Source organism: Mauremys mutica, chromosome 4 (assembly GCF_020497125.1).
Source record: "Mauremys mutica isolate MM-2020 ecotype Southern chromosome 4, ASM2049712v1, whole genome shotgun sequence".
NCBI classification, from domain to species: Eukaryota; Metazoa; Chordata; order Testudines; family Geoemydidae; genus Mauremys; species Mauremys mutica.
In genome coordinates this window covers 41,776,512-41,788,760 of record NC_059075.1, presented here as the reverse complement: position 1 = coordinate 41,788,760, position 12,249 = coordinate 41,776,512, and the positions used below count along the sequence as shown (strand labels likewise).

Below are 12,249 nucleotides of genomic sequence, written 5' to 3'. Positions count from 1 at the left end.
CCAGTGCTGTTAGGAATGTAGATTAGATTTTAAACCCTTGCCTGTTCTTTGATGGATGTGTAATGTCTTCCTACCATAGCTCTCCAGTGACTGACTTTGTGAGGGTGTGACCAGTGTACTGTCTGGCTCTCCATGGCCTTGCCTTAGAAGGGGATGGAGTCTGAAGGATACATCAGTCTGTTTCTAAGAGGGATGCACCTACTTTTGGGGTAGGGGTTGACCCCCTTGATACCTGGTCCTCTGCATTTAGTATTGCAGAGAATGAAGTATCCTCTTGTGCTATTTCATGTTATTGACACTTATTTGCTGTCATGTCTTATAATAGCAAACAGCTTTAGTGGCAGAGTTCCTTACTGTTGTTCTTATAGGGACTGCCACTGCATCATTAAAATCAATGGGAGTTTTGCTACTGATGTCAGTGGATCTATGACTGGACCTGTAATATTTTAGATACGTAATATAAAGGTAGCTCAACAGTAATATAATATATGTGCATATAATAATCTACACCAGGGAGGAGGAGACTGGTTGAGTGATCTGAAAACAGATCTGGTATCCAGGATTCCTGGTTTCTACTCCTGGTTTTGAGACAGACTTGCTGGGAGAGTTAAGGCATGCTTTTCCACTCAGTTCCTCAGTTTCCCCATCTGTAAAATAAGGATCATACTGACCTGGTTTGCAGGGGGATTCTGTGGGTTGATTAGTTAACTTATGTAAAGTCCTGTGAAAATGCAGTGTATTATTATATAGAATTCAATCAATACACATTTTAAAAGCAAAATCCAAAAAGGGAGAAAAATGGTTTTATGGTATGTGGTCTCCACAGAGTCAGGAGTTTCTGGAAAGAGGAAATCCATAATTGTTTGACTTTCTGCTCAAAAGTGCAGAATTGACAGAGGATTTAGATTATAAAAGGTTCATTGGTCTTTCCCATCTCTGATTTCCGTGATTCTATTAGATCATCCACTCCATCTCCCAGCCAGTGCAGGACTGTTTCCTTCTGTACATTTTCTAGTGCTTTGTCTGGTCTAGTTTTTCAGGTCCCAAGTGGCAGGGTTTCCCTGGAGAGATTGCTCTGATTTCTTGAAGAGCTCACTGTGAAGAAGTGTATCTAGATACTCATGTTAAGTTTCCTTCATTTTAATGATTTCATCTAATTATTGCTAGTTCTCCCCACTCCCTTATATCACACCAAGTAACTCCCCTCTCTCTTCTTGGGGTTTACCCCTTTCAAAAGACTGTTAACACATTTCTTCCCCTCAGCTGCCAGGAAATGCAGTGGACACTAGAGACTGCAGATAGTCAGGACCCTGGTTCTATTCTCTGATGGCCTTGGGCCAGTTATTTGGTTCAGTTTAAAGACACTGACCATCCACACAAGAGGGTTGGGAGACTGCATTGGTTAATATTTACTTCAGGTGCTTTCAGATCTTTGAGCAGCAGGTACTATAGAGGGGGAAAATATTATTTTTAATTAATTGTATTACATATTTATACCTTCCTGCCTGCTTGGCACTTGGGGTAAGCCAGAGGGGATGTCTGGGGACAATATGTAGAGGTGACATGAAGAAAGCTGGTAATAATTCTGAGCCTGCTCCTGTTGGGATCCATGATTTCCATGGGAGCAGGCTCAGACTGCAGTTGGCATGTGTGGGCATGAGCAGGAATACACATGCTCCCCCCTGCATCAGGTGAAGATGGAATGATCCAGTAGGATGCATTGATATGACTGTGCCCCTTTAAGACCCAGCAAGACTATCTCTGGGATGAACACAGCAGTGCGGGTTTGTTATGGCAGAAAGTGAATGAGAAACAGGCAGGAAGGGAGTCGAATGAGAGATCAATAGGTTTCTCAGCTATCCCCAGGCCACTTCCTTTAAGAGAGCCCTGATCAATGGGCTGCAACCAGGGAGTTGCACAGGCACCAGAGCATTGACATCTCAAGTTCTCCCAGCGTGATGCGGCAGAGCATGGGAGACTTGCTAGGGAGAATACAACCTGAGCAGAACATGGTGCAGAAAGCTCTCTGTGCAGAGCACATCTGGCTCCTGTACCTAAAGCATTTGCTTTTTATGGCTTTCTTGCCTGTGAATCTCACTCTCTTTCCATCTAGAGCTTACCCCAGTTAGTACTAATTGACCCCCTTGTTGGCAGTCTCAGTAGAGAAGCCAAGACTGTGTGGACCTAAAATTCGACCTAACTGCCAGAGCTGGTGCCTCTAGAGAAAGGCATGTAACCTGGGAAATCTGTGCTACTTGTGCCGTACTGTTCGGTGTCCCTACCTGAATGACATCAGGGGACAGTGGTTGAGAACCGTTCACCATCTCCATCCTGCACCCCTGTGCAGAGCCGGGCACAATCCTGGTCCATGTGTTCCTACTGTGCAAAGACTGGGGAATCTAGAGCAAACTGGTACAGGTTCCTGTGTACCCCACATACAGGACAGTGGAACTGGGCCTGTAAAGGGAGAGCATATGCTGCTCTTGCAAAAGAGGGGGGATGTTCAGGACTGTGCGCCCCCACTAGCATTGTCTGTCTCAGACACACAATCACTGGAACGTAGCTCCTCCTTATCCCACTCCAACACAGGCAGTGGTTACAACACAGTCTTGCCCTAAGTGCTTATACTTTGCTACCTTCTGATCATGGATTTGTGGATCTCTGGAGTGCTGCAGATGTGATTCTTCTAATCCCTGTCTGTGCCGTATCAGCTATGAGGAGAATAAGCCTTTGCTACTCATCCCTCAGTCAGCTGTTGTGTTTTTCTTTTCTAATAGTTTTTCAGTCATGCTCACAGTTTCTTTGTCTAAAAGTGGAGGAGAGGGATGTAATTTCAGACAATGTTCATGTAAATGGGTTCAGAGAAAGGAGGATTGGTTCCAGATGGAAGCTGATTGGATAAGGTCTCCCAGCCCAACTTCTCCATCTTTCTGATACTGCACTGAGGTCATAATCCTATGTTTGTTACCTCATAGGGTATTGCTATGGAAATGACTGTGGTGTCAGTTTTCCCTGAAGGAGCTAACAGGAGAAGAGGGTGCCAATCTTTTGTTTAAACATAAATAGCGTGAGCAGCTACGAGACATGGGAAGGGGGATGATGTATGGCCAGTGAGAAGCAGCTGGATGTTAAGTTCCCCCTGGGAAAATCCCTTGTTGAGGGGAAAGGGAGTGGGAGGAGGCCTGTTTTCTGGGATCACTGGAAGCCTCACCACAGACAAGTGAGCAAAGCGAAGAAGGAGAGGAGCTAGATGTTGCCAGAAGTATTGAAGACACAACAAAGACCCCCTCCAGCCCCACACTAAGTGAGCTCACAGGCAGCTTTTTGAGCAGAGTGGCCCTAGGAGTTCTCTGACACAAGCCTTTCCTTCCTCCTTGTGTGGGCATTCAGCCCTTTGTGATATCCTGCTGAGACCTTTCCCCGCAGGGAATCCTTGCCTTGTTCATGAAGCTGCGTAAACGGCAGGTGGCTGCCACTGCTCACAGTTCTGTGTTGGTGCCTCTTATTCCCATTGCAGCTTGGCACACTCCTGGCAGGCTACCAAGGCTCAGCCCAGTCAGTCACTTTTCGCTTTGAAAGAGAAACTCTTTAATCTTCCAAAGGCCCCGTCCTTTCAGTGCCTGCTCCCTCGATGCTGCTTTTAGCTCCACTGCATTTCTGCAGCAGCATTTCACACATCTAATAGGAGCCAGAGCAACTCTGAAGGGAAAAATGCTCTGAAGTCAGGAGTGCAGATCCCCTCACAAAGCACATGGGTGGGGTGGGGGAAAGAGGAGGGGTCACCAAAGGTGCACAGCCCTCTAATAATCCTGCCATGCTTTGCTGGCTGGCCGGCAATGGAGGGCACCTCTTGCATTCTTGCTGTTTTCTTTCTCAAGGGAAGCAGTAAGAATGTGTTTTATGTTGCTAAGACTTAGCCATCTCCTGCTCCCTGAAAGCAGTGTGCTGAGACTCATCCCTTTTGAGTGCCCACTTGCTGTAAGGATTGGGAGCACGTCTTTGAAATAAGCTAGTGGCCTCCATCCAGTTCCTCATGGACTGGTAAAAACTGTCATTACAGCTGGTACTAACTGGCTCCTACACAGGCACTCTCAGCAAAGAAGCCAGATGTTGTTTGGGCTATGGAGCCAGGAGCCCCTCTCACTCTAGAGATGGTCCCAGAAGACCACGGGTGGGGATTAGCACTAACACTGCTCATGCTGTACCCATTATTCTGTGGATAAACAGAGGCACTGTGCTCTCCACAGATGTTAATTACACACATTTCGCCAGCCTCAAATTTGCTAAAACCACTTGCATCCGAAGAAGTGGGTATTCACCCACGAAAGCTCATGCTGCAAAACGTCTGTTAGTCTATAAGGTGCCACAGGATTCTTTGCTGCTTCTACAGAACCAGACTAACACGGCTACCCCTCTGATACCTAAAACCACTGCTTGTAAAGGACTGAGTGTAAGTTACTCCGGAGGGGCAGCTTCTGAAGATGCTAGTTCAGGAAAAATGATTCCATAAAAGGATCTGAAATCTGTTCAAACTAAACCTGGTACTCTGGGAAACTGCAGTTTGGTACAAAGATGAGGTTTGTCAGATACCCCTTCTGATCTGGTGACTCCATGGCCACTGCAGGAGCCTGTGTGCTGTCTCACCTGGCAGGTGTAGTATGAGGGAAACTTCCCCCTCAGGCAAAGGAGTGTTCAGTTATTGCACAAAGCAGACAACAACTTTAGTCTCCCAGATTTTCCAGCATTTTACCCATAAGAACTAGAATAATAAAGGCAGGAATGGGAACTTCCATCCTAGGGAAAGTGCTGTTGCCTTGTAAAGATTCTCCATACTTAGAATGTCTGGGAAGAGAAGTGTTCTTCTTGCAATGCTATTGGTGCAGGAAAGTATCAGGATTCTGAGGACTCCCCCAATGACTGTGCAACTTGTGTTTCTTTGTGAGATGGGATGTGGTGAGACCAACAAATGCAAAGAAGGTTCTTTTCATAGAGGAAAGAAGAGGCTGGGCCTTCAGGAGCAGAAGAGACTCCCACAAGACACTTTGACTTGGGGAGGGATAGGGGGAGGGATAGCTCAGTGGTTTGAGCATTGGCCTGCTAAACCCAGGATTGTGAGTTCAATCCTTGAGGGGGCCATTTAGGGATCAGGGGCAAAAATCTGGGGGGGAGGGATAGCTCAGTGGTTTGAGCATTGGCCTGTTAAACCCAGGGTTGTGAGTTCAATCCTTGAGGAGGCCACTTAGGGATCTGGGGAAAAAAATTGGTCCTGCTAGTGAAGGCAGGGGCTGGACTAGATGACCTTTCAAGGTCCCTTCCAGTTCTAGGAGATTGGTATATCTCCAATTATAAAAAAAAAAAAAAAAAAAAAAAAAAGACTTGGCAGAAATGGGATATGATTTATTTTCCTCTCTACAGATTCCATTCTCCCAAGAACTGGAACTTCCATGGTACAGAAATCCCAGGTATTGAGATTCCAGAATGAGCCTTTCCTTTGCTACCTTTTGCTACTTGTCACACTCATGCATTTCCAAAGGACATGACAGAAAATATGTTAAAATTCCACAGTGCATCCAAATTCTTTCTGTTGCAAATCTCACTAGCTCTTGGACTCCTATCTGCCTAATCTAATCTCTTTCTGGTGCATTCATCACCAGAGTACCTGAGTACCACCATTGTGGGGCCAGTTAATGAAATAAAATATGAATGGGAAGTAAACATACCACAGAATTGACCCAACTATTCTTTCTGTTAACTGTGTACCGTCCCAACACATTTCCAACTGCCATGGGATGGTCTCAGTCCTAGCACCTTCCAACCTCATACCAACTCGATCTTTTTGCTCTCCAAGCCTCTGCATGTCAGTGTATTTGGGAAGTGGTCACTGTTCACTTCTAGTGATGAGTATCAGAGGGGTAGCCGTGTTAGTCTGGTTCTGTAGAAGCAGCAAAGAATCCTGTGGCACCTTATAGACTAACAGACGTTTTGCAGCATGAGCTTTCGTGGGTGAATACCCACTTCTTCAGATGCAAGTGGTGGAAATTTCCAGGGGCAGGTTTATATATGCAAGCAAGAAGCAAGCTAGAGATAACGAGGTTAGATCAATCAGGGAGGATGAGGCCCTGTTCTAGCAGCTGAGGTGTGAAAACCAAGGGAGGAGAAACTGGTTCTGTAATTGGCAAGCCATTCACAGTGATGAGATCTGAGATTCCACAGACAGGGAAATCAAACTCATCTCTCACCCCAAACAACTGTCCCTTGCAACCTGACCGCCTTTCTGTGAACCCAGTCTGTGAGCTGTGAAGTCCTGTAGACAATGGCACTTTACTCAGGTTTAGCCTCCATTTTGGTGTTCCCGCCCCAACCACCTGCATGGAATGGCAGGTGCCCCCCAGTGTTTGTAACAGAAATGAACTCACTTCTCATCCGTGGCCAACCCACATCTCTCATGATGTGAATAGAATATGGTGGTCCTGTAACTAAACAGGAGATGGCAGGCATCAGTGATCTCAATCCACTTCCATTTAATAACCCTGGGTTCATCCTGCACAAAGCCCCAGAAAGCTGGATAAACAGTAGAGCTCACTTTAAGCAGAGTAACTGAATCTGGGGTGTCTCTTTCTGTTTAAGTTTCAGAATCTCTCAGTAGAGCAAAGTGTTTCCAGAAACCTCCCTCCTCCACCTCCTGCTCCCATCCTTGTTTTCAGACCATGTGTTTCCTAAATGATATTTGATTTCAGTGAAAGCTCAGCTGGAATCCATGCAATATGCTTGAGCTGTCTCGGTGCTTCCTGGGAAGGATGAGGACTCCTCAGGGAATTCTGGGTAATTGGGTTAGTGGCCAGCTCATGTCAGGAAATTAAAAGGCAGCCCCGATCAGGTTGCTGCTGCATGGGATTTAATGGTTTTGTATTTATAGAGTATTCTGCCTCTAACCCGTGCCAGAAATATCACTTTTCTAAGCATCCAAATGAAGAAAAAGAATGATAAACAGTTTTTCTCTCTCTAAAATACCCCTGTGCTTAAAAACAGACAGACAAACTCCATGCCCTTTAGAGCAGGAGCCGTGGGCAGTAACACTTTGATGTCTGTGTCACCCACACCCTGACTACCTACCATTGTAGGAATATAGAATTTATATACTGGAGCCACACCATTGGTCCATCTGGTCTGGTATGTCAGCTTCCTACCATAACAGATCAGACCATTGGCCTAGTTAGTCCAATCACCTGCCTCTTGGCATTCCTGAACAGACTATTAGGTTACCTGGTCCAGTTTCCCCTACTCTGTGTGGGTCATTGAGCTGTCTAGTTTGGTATCTAGTCTGCTGCCATAGTGGATTGGACCATTGCACCAGCAAACCTGGTGTCGTGCTTCCATTAGTGATATATAGCTCTTGTTTCAGAAAAAGAGCCTCATGTCTGCACCAGGCACTCCGCAAATGGCATTTATTTTAGGGGCCTTTGGAGAGCTTAATAGATCTGACTCCCATCCCCACCCCCTCCTCCATCTGCTCTTCCCACATCAGGATTCTATTCAGCACTTCCACAAAATGGACATTGGGAAAGGAGACATCTGACATGCTGGTGAAGGTCCCAGCTCTGCAGAGATGTCCAGACCCATATGGCTACATGTTGTTAGCCAACTAAAACCCTTTTATGAAAGCAAGACTGTGCTCCAAGCAGGGGTGGAATTATGCTAGATACCTGCTCTTCTGAGCCAGTTAAAGGCACTTGGATAAAATTTTCAAAAGGGCCTATTAGGTCCCATTTTCAAAAGTGACAGACACTTGGCAGCCTAAGGCCCAGATCCTTAAAGATACTTCAGTGCCTAAGTCCACCATTAGTTGCCACTGACATTTTCAAAGCTGCTGCCAAACCCGTAGGCATCTAAGTCCCCAGGCACCTAAGTTTCCACCAGTCAACATTTGCCTAAATGCCAAATCCATCCCAGTGGCTAACGAGCTGCTTGGAGCCTTAGCTCAAGCCAAAGCCCCAGGGGCCCCATACCTAGATTCTCAAACTCAGGAGAATGCCTATCTTGCCAGCAAGATCTGATCCCATGGGCATGTACAGAGCATGCCTAACACCTGTCACCTGCCAGCCACCACATCAGGAGGGCCTGAGGCAGGCCAGGGGCAGCTGGGGGTACAGGCAAATGCAGGGCGAGCACGAGAAAGGTATTGAGTGTGAGCAGGAGAGAGAGAAAGCGAGAGATATTTTCAGCTGGTACAGTATGGGATACCTAAGCTGCTGACTTGGCGTAGGTACTTTCCTTCAGGAGGGGGGCCTTGCAGCTGGGGATCCCAAGAGGCAGGAGGCCTATCAGCCAGGCACACCAGCTCAGCCACTTTAGGGTCCTAAACTTCTCTCTTTTCCCCACCCGCTCGCCTTGGCATTTTACTCCTGGCTAGCTTAGGCAGCTCCCACTCAGGTGGCTGACTTCTGAAAAGCCCTTCCTTAGGCACCTAACTCTCCCCAGGAATTGTATGGGGAGCCTGGGCACCTAGCTCAAGGCTGAAAATTCCACCTCGAGGTTAGGCAGTGCAATGCTGAGTGGAGCCATCACTAAGTACTTTAAGAATCTGGGCCAAAGTCACTTTTGAAAATTTGACTTAGGCTCCTAAATCATTTGGACCCGGCTGAGAAAATTATCCTTGATCTTTAGTGTCGTTCCTCTCAATGTACCTGAGCTGTGTGCTATTACCTCCTTGCCTGAGGCATGCATTGCTTTCCTCCATGGTGTTGCCCTGAGGCATGCGTTATCTAGCAGAACCCCACACTTTATGATTAGCGTTTATAGCACAGGAGCACAGAGAGGTTCCAGCCATGATCAGGGCTCTCTTGTGCTAGGTGCTGTGAAAAACCTGGAAAGACTCCCTAACCCGATGTGCTTACAATCGAAGAATGCAGATGCTGTACAAAGGGTAAGGGGAGAGGGTTACAATCAAATACAGATTGTATAGGCATGGATATATTTACACACACACACACACACACACATATATGTATGTGTGTGTGTGTGTGTATATATATATACACACACAGAGAGAGAGAGCACGCATGCATAAGGGGCAGCAAGGAATAAGCCACAGAGGTGGCTGGGTGAGAAGCTGACAACTATACAGCCGAAACTGTCATCAGTGGAGGAGGTATAAGATGACGCCACAAGGTGCCTGGTTATACTTGATACTGCATGTCCCAGGGCAATGATGCACAGGAGATTATGTGCTTATGTCATGTAGTGTCGCCTCCTAGGCTCGCAGTGTCATGTGGTGTTGCTCCTAGGCATGTGATAGTGAGTGTACCTGTGCACCTTTCCATGTATTGCTGCCCTAAGCGTGCAGCATTTGGCCTAAACGTGCACCACGCAGAGTGCTGCTATTGACATTTGAACAAAAACATGGAAAGAAAACTATTGTAGGGCACCAACTGCTCTTTCAGCATGATGGGACTGGGCCAAGCTCACCCTCCAAGACCCTTCACTGCCTGCAGTGCCCTGTCATAGTCAGTGCAGTCTAGTCACTCTATATTACTTTACAAAGGAAACTTTCACTCACCAACCTGCCTCTAACTTGATTTTGGTGGCTGGTGACCAGTAAATACAGAGTGCCAAAATGAGCTCTGTTATGCTGGTGCAACCTCCCTGAGTCCAGGCAGCCTGTCCCCAGCACACCTGGGCAGGAGCAGAGAATTCCTACCCCGCTGGCAGGTGACACAACTGACGTATTCACAGGAACAGTGAAATACAACCCACCCTGCAGTGTGGCTGGTACCTGCTCTGATCTGGCAAATGCTATGGCTCTTGGAGCTGATACTTGGATGGTACCCCTGCACCAGGCACATTCCAGCATGGCTCTTGCCAGCGAAGGCAGGATTTCACCCTACATTAGACTGATGGCATAACAAGAAATGGAAACAGCCTGTATGGAGAGAGGTACAGAGAGGAGATGACAGAAGCCAGGGGCAGAGGAAAACTGCTCAATGAGACAATCATTTAGAGCTCGGACTGTTTGTCGTATTTCTGTTTCACGGGTGGTTGGTGGGGAAGAGATTGTTTGATTCATTTATTTATTTGTTGCCACATGATTGCGTGAGGAAGAGGGTGCAAACAGGGGAAGGAGAGGAAATCTGTTGAATCAAAATATGTCAAAAATTCCTTTGCGATCTCATTGCATATGCCACTCAGCTAATCAAAAGATAAGGTCAGATGCTGGTTTGTGGTCTGGGAGATGCAAACCTGCTCAGGGAGGGTTGCAAAGACGGCCCTAGACCACCCCAGTCTTTGCTGATTTGCAACAACCAGGTGTCCCTCCGCAGTCTGAAATCTGCTCTAGGCTATGCTAGCTGCCTTTGGCCCTGAAGAGGCCATGCCAGCAGGGAATCATTGATGGGAAGGGCTGTACCAGCCATACACTAGGAAGATCCTCCAGGGACTGGGTAAGGCAGCTGTGCAAAGTTGCCCTAATACAGCCAAGAAGCTAGCCATAGTGTGTATCAATGTCTAGAACTTTTTTCCGTGGTGCCTTCTACACCTGGAGCCTTAGAATCATAGAGGACAGAGCTAGCAGAACCTTGTTAGATCCCATCCCATCCACCTCCCCATGGGCCAATGGAGGGTTTTTCTTGGCAGTACATTTTTTTACTGTTGTGTCAAGTCTAATTATAATATCCTTCTTTGCCAATTTCCTACTGTCAGCACTCTGCACCTCGACACATCCCAGTCACTTTTCCCTGTGGTTAAAGGCAAAACACACAGCAAACGGTAGAAGAAAAATCACAGCATTATACCTTGAGAACAACGCTTCCCCGCGAGCTCTTCCCCTTCCCTTCAGCTTACCACTGCCAGACTACATTCCCTGCAGCCTCCGTTGTCTGGGATCATGTGTTTCTGGCGCTTTCTCTAATTTAGACTGCAAGCTTCTCGGGACAGGGACCTCTCACTTATCTTCCTGCAGAGTGTAGCACACAGCTATGGCATTGTACGAATACCAGTGGTAGTGGTGCACTGGAGTAGAAGCTGTACCTGATTCCAGTTAGCCTGTGAAAGCAGGTTCTGGCCTCTGTATCCAGGGCACAGCCATGCTGGTGGTGCAAACACTAGGGCATCACTCCCTGGCCTATGCATTCCTCTTAGTGCTCCATTTAATTATGTTCTTTTCAGTCTGGGTACCAATCAGAGCCACTTGGGAAAACTCTGCTGTGAGCCCTTCGGGCTGGGATAGATCCCTCTGTTACTATCAGTTCAGGAGCATGTGATAGGAGTCTATCGAAAGTGATGTGAGGCTAGTAATTCGACGTGACAGCTGATATTGGGCCTAGGCTGCATTTCCCACTGGCCAGGGCTCAGCTTCACAGAGCTATTAAGAATATCTTTAGTCCCCAGAATATAAAAGAGAAACTAAACCTGATTTCCTGTGCTGCTGCCTCTGCACACTCGGCTATTTTTACTTCCGACAGACTAGGCGTGGGTCCAGCTTTTAAAAAAACGCTGGAATTATTTTACTTCCATTAAGAAAAAAACCCCAAAGCCTGATGTTATCAAGTCAGCGAGGTGACATCTGATCCCGAACTCCTCAGGCAGATGTCTCTCTGAGGGGGCACAGCAGAGAATTACAGGGAGCTTGAACAGATCAGCAGATTGGCTCTTGCACTGCAGAGGCTTGGCACTGGCACAGACCCCTTCACATGAGCTCCTGGAACACGAGTGGCACCAACAGGATGGTTAGAAAACTGACAGCCCTAACCAGGGCAGAATGATGGGTTGAAAAGGACCAGGCAAACACACAAGTCCAGGGCCTCTACCTTCCTTTATCCTGGGACCCCCTTTGGGATAGGGCAGGCAGGGGAACTAATAACATACACCTCACATCAAAGAGAGCCAGAGCAACATGGCAGACAGTGGTCAGAAGGGAGTCTCGTATACGTGTCTGGGCTAACACAGGTGTTCTACTCAGAGGTGACAGGACTGGAATGTATCACTCCCTTTGTTACAGCACAAGTAGATCTGTGGAATTGTTTGCATTTTCAGCACAGAAAGCGTCCATGTCAGAAGGAGCCTCTGCCCTAAAACTGGAATAGAAAACCGGGCTTCCCTCAAACTTTCCCATGCCAATGTGCCTCACACCTGATGTGGAGGGACTCCCTTTAGGTGTGAGGAAGTAATTCGGTCTCTGTCTGTGCCTCTCTGCTGAAGCTGTCAACGTGGGGGCCAGCGAGTGCCAGGTACTGGTGGTGATTTTGTGACGCATAC

The 12,249-nt window shown here is 47.2% G+C and overlaps 1 protein-coding gene across 9 annotated transcripts in view; it reads left to right on the top strand.

The window, feature by feature from the left end:
• ESRRB (estrogen related receptor beta) overlaps positions 1 to 12,249 on the top strand; it is a 177,853-nt gene that overhangs the window by 133,142 nt on the left and 32,462 nt on the right. The window lies entirely within an intron of this gene.